At 60.9% G+C, this 4,774-nt stretch overlaps 1 long non-coding RNA gene across 1 annotated transcript in view; it reads left to right on the forward strand.

Annotated features, from left to right (window-relative positions):
• Window positions 1-380: 380 nt before the first annotated feature.
• LOC117803831 overlaps window positions 381-4,774 on the forward strand; it is a 12,604-nt gene continuing 8,210 nt past the window's right edge. Inside the window, exon 1 of the long non-coding RNA XR_004627952.1 lies at window positions 381-437. This is a non-coding gene — a long non-coding RNA (uncharacterized LOC117803831). The remainder of the gene's footprint in view (window positions 438-4,774) is intronic.

Raw genomic sequence — 4,774 nt, forward strand, 5'->3', positions numbered from 1 at the left:
GCCAGGTAATAGTCTCTGCCCTCTACACACATTTGCTCACCTGATTCTCACAACAGACCCATGATGTAGGCAGTATGAAAAGTCATGTTTTATAGGTACGGAAACTGAGGCATAGAGAGGTTGAATAAAGTACCCAAGATCACAGACACTGAGCGACTGAGTTCGGCACCTGGAAGAACACCTGGCTGCTCGTCACAGCACAGTGCAGCAATGCTCACGGCAGAGGTGTGGGCAAGCTGCCAGCTTTCAGAGGGGAGAGAAGTCAGCTCTGCCTGGGAAGAGGGAAGGAAGGCCTCACAGAGGAAGTGGCATGTCTCAAAGACCGAACAGGAAATTGGCAGGAAGAGGAGGGGCATATTCTGCCAGATAGAAGGTGGACGGTGCAGAGAGGCACGGGGTGTGAACACAGGGATGTCAAGGTAACGGCTAGTGATTTGGTGAGTGGTGAGCCCTGAGACAGTTGGGGGTACTTGAAAGTCGGGGTACTGCAGTTCTGGAAGGCTGTTAATGTTCTGCTTGAGTCTTGCAAGCAAAAAACAGGGAATGAGCTGACACAGGTGGGGGCAGCATCAAGAGAAACCCAGTGCTCTAAGCCACCAGCCCAGGGGCCGGGCAAACCTTCCCTTGACCTGCGTTGCCAAGCTCAGATGCATGATTGGTGGGAGGGGCTTATGCAGGGGCACTGACAGTGTCTAGGAGGGGCTGGTGTCCAATCATGCATCAGGGAGGCTGGAGGAGCTGTCTGGAATGTGGCCAGGGGTGGGGCCAGCTTCGCAGGCGAGAGGAGGAGGGCCCTAGTGAGAGGTCTGACTGTGGCCAGCTGGGCTCAGAGGGGCGGAGCCATGCCCTGGGGTGGGATGAGGACCAGCCAGAAGCTACAGAGGGCATGTGTGTGCTGGGGTCAAGGTACAGGGCCTCCAGGGACAGTGCTGAGAAAAGCAGGTGGGGGGGGAGATGGGGACCCGGTCAGATACTGGACCTCAGTCCCATTTGGTGGACCAGGTGGGCACTGATGTCTCAGTGGGTGGTCTGCACCCCTCATTCCAGAAAAGCTCTACTGGGAACCAGGGGTGCTGTCCCTGGATCTGGGACCAGTAGTACCTGCCGGGCCTTGGCTTTCTCACTCTAACACGTGTCACCTGGCTCCACACTTGGGCCACCTCGGGGCTGGAGAAGGGTCAGTGCTGGAGGTCACTCTGTGTGGGCAGCTTCTTCCTGTCATGGGGGTGCCACCTCAATTTTCCCGGGGTAGGACACGCCCCTTCCTCTTGAGCTCACGTGGTCCCTGACTCTGTCCAGGCCTCCATGTGCCCGTGTGTTAGAGGAGAGGTTTCCTCCGGGTCTGGGGTTGTCTTGGGGCAGACAGAGAAGGGAGTGCTGTCTGCACTGGACAGCGTATGCAGGGTCCTCAGAGAAGCCCTTCGATGGATCCCACGATGGCCCTGGAGAGCTTGGTCTGGGGGGGCCGGGAAGCCCCAATCCGCTTCAGGTTCTCACCACCAGCCGAGAGAAGGGCTCCCAAACAAGGGAATATTGACACGGTTATTTTTAGCATTATTAAAATAAGTCTGTTTTGCTCCTTTTCTGCACTCCTCTCCCCGGCTCGATCTTTGCTTCCAGACTGAATGTATGCACGTGTGTCCAGGCCGAGGCGCCAGGGGAGCCAACGCTGCAATCAAAATGTTAATGAGATCCTGATTGTGTCTCTTGACGCCTGGCTCCTGTGTTCCTCTGCCTGCCCCAAATGTCCCTGGGTCTTCACGCAGCCCTGGGAGTGCACCCGCGTTCTTTGAAAGCGACACCTCAGCTTAATGCCCCATAGAAACAGCGCTAGGGAACTTGGAGAACGTGGGGATTGGGCTACAGGTCTTGCCGGTGGTCCTGCCTGGTGCTTCCTCCGGGTCAGACCCAGGCCGGTCCGCTGGGTGGGGAAGAACCAAGAATCCAGCCCGCATTGTGCTCCCTCTATTTCATCCCCAGACACACGCGGTAGGAGGTGACGTGGATGGACAGGACCTGCCGGCTCAGGGGGAGCGTGGGGGCCCCCCAGCAGGGCCGTGGGACTAGGGGAGGGGACTGTGCACCCAGGGCAATCCTGGGTCTAACAGGCTCTGACACCTTGAGCTGGGCCATCTGGGGCAAGTTACACAGGCTTGTTGAGCTCCTTCTCTTCCCCGATGACATGAAAATGAAAAGATCCTCCCCTCTCAGCTGGTTCAAGCTTCACGGCAGGGGGTGCGACATCTCAGGCTCTTGGTGGATGGTCAACCACGATTGCTAGTGTTTTGTTAAAACCGAATGGTAGCCTCCATACTCTACCCTTACTGCCCGGAGGTCTGGGGGACTGTCTCATCTCCTCCCTCTCAGCCTGTCTGGATAGCCCCACACCCACCCTTGGGACCCCACCCCGGCTGAGTGGGTACTGTCCTGGTTGCTGATGCCGTGAGGTCTTGCCCTGGAAGCGGCCCAGAGCCGACTTCTGGGAGCTCTTGCAGTTGCCCTCTCTGCCCAGGGGAAGCTCAGCAGCTCTGGATTCTGGGCCTGCCCATATATGCAGGGCAGGGGCATTGGTTGGCTGGAGCAGGGGGTGTTCCTGGAATTCTTGGGAACATGGGTTCGTCCAGTCTGGGCTCGTCCCCCACCATGTACTGACTCCCCTCTTGTCTCGGCCCATCCTGTGATTTACCCCTAGAGCAGGGAAGTTGTACTGTGCGTCCATCTGTCCACCTGTCTCTGTCCCATCAAGTCTAAAACCAAATCTGCCCAAGGCCTGTGCCTGCTGACGCCCTCCTGGCTGCCCACCAGTCCACGCCTCCCGTCCCTGCTCACTCCAGCCACACTCAGGCTCTCCTCTCCAGGCCATCCTGGACCTCTGCTCCACTGTGCCTCCCTCTGGGCCCTTTCTCCTTCCCTTCCCCAGAATGACCCCCATTTGCCCCCTGGGGGCATCACCCCTCCTGCCAGGCCCGGTACCCTCCTGCTCTCTCGACCTGCGCATGGCCCTGCCTCCACCCATCCACCTGTCTGCCTCCCGCTGCCCAGAGACCTACTGGGTGCCCATGCGTGTCTCAGGGCCACCCAGGGTGGTGGGCGCTGCCTGTGGGTGGGCGGGATGCACACTGATCTCGCTGCAGCCCCTTCAAGGCTCACGGCTCTGAACCTTCCACACCGTTGGCCTCAGGCTCTTCCTTGGCACCAGAGCCCTTTATGGCTCCCTCCTGCCCTCCTTTCCAGGGCCCCCTCACTCCTCCTGTCTGTGTCTAGGCTTGCAGAGACGCACCCCTGCGCCCCCATGCAAGCCCACGCCCACCCACCGCTCCTGCCCTGCTCCGGCCTCGGCTCCCCCGGGTGCTGCGGGTCCCTGGGCCCTGGGCCTGTTCGGCCTTGTGCTCTCATCCGGTAGCAGGGTCAGGAAACCTGCACCTTCCGTTCAATCAGTTAACAAATTTCTCCAGCTGCCGTCGGACCGGGATATGCTGGGGCTGCATGGAGAGTAGACGTGGACGCAGGCTCTGGGGGAAAGACGCAGGTGTCAAGAGCCGCACAAACTCGCGAGATCACACATGGAACATGTGTGGCTGAGAACACGCAACAGGGGTCACCAGGCTCTGAACGTGCTCAGCGGGGGCTCAAACAGGCCCGGGGCGTGCGGTGAGGTGGAGTCTCTCCGATCCCGTAGCCGGAGAGCACAATGGGGCTCACATTTGGATGCTGGCCCTACACGCTGCGTGCATGGGCAGGTTCCCTGGGAGCCTCAGCATTCCTGTCTGTGATATGGGGGGACTCTGGGCACTGAGCAGTCCCTGCGAGTTTGCGCTTGGTTTGTTACAGGTTTGGGGGTCACAGTCTCCTCTTTCCTGTGGCCCCTTTAGCCCCCACATCTCCTGGCAAGGGAAGCATATGGCCCAGCGCATAGATGGGGATCCGGGGCCCTGAGACAGCGCGACTGAGCGTGGGTGGGGGCAGCGGCAAGCGCGGTCCGCAGAGCACAAGGTGGGCGAGACCCGGGCCCAGTGAGGGGCGGCCCACTCCCACTTCAGTCTCGGAGGAACCCAGGGCTAAGGATCGCCATCCAGCACCGTTGTGGAAAGCGTGCTCCCAGATGGTCCTCGGGCTGTAGGGCGTGCTGTCCTGGGTTCTCCGTGGCCTCCCACACGTCCCTGCCCTGCGTGGGGCACATCCTGGTCCTGGGAGCAAGGGCCAGGGCGGTCCTCACAGGGCCTCCCAGCTTGGCTCCCACTCTTGGCTACAGCGGCCCGTCTGCATGTCACCTGTGCACCGTCTCACTGCGCGTAGGTGATGGGTGTGCTCTCACTCCCACTGGCTCTGCAGCCAGACAACCAGGGCAGCACAGCCCTGCTGCTTCCTGGCCGGCTGACTCTGGGCGGGAAGGTCAGCTTCCGGGGTTCAGGTTCATCACCCTGAGACGAGCTCCTCACTGCTCCGTCTCCAGGGCAGACGGGGGAGGGTGCACAGGAGGGGTAGGGCTGTGTGCGGGAAGGGGCTGTGGACACAGGCGAGGGCCGGGGCTGTGCTGAAGAGGGCGCCCAGCCTGCACTAGGTCAGGACCGTGTGACCACAGCGGCTGACTGCAGGGGGCCCAGAGCCGCACGGCCCGGTAATGGAGGGAGCGATGTGTGTGCTCTGCCACCGCCGTGGGTCCTGGGCCTGGGAACACGCTGGAACAGGGCTGTGCTCCTCCCTGTGGCCATGGTGGCCAGCAAACCCCCCCTCCCCCGCTAGTACTCGTTCTGTTCTTCTTCAAGGGACCTTC

The sequence above is a fragment of the Ailuropoda melanoleuca genome, chromosome 9 (assembly GCF_002007445.2).
Source record: "Ailuropoda melanoleuca isolate Jingjing chromosome 9, ASM200744v2, whole genome shotgun sequence".
Taxonomy (NCBI): Eukaryota; Metazoa; Chordata; class Mammalia; order Carnivora; family Ursidae; genus Ailuropoda; species Ailuropoda melanoleuca.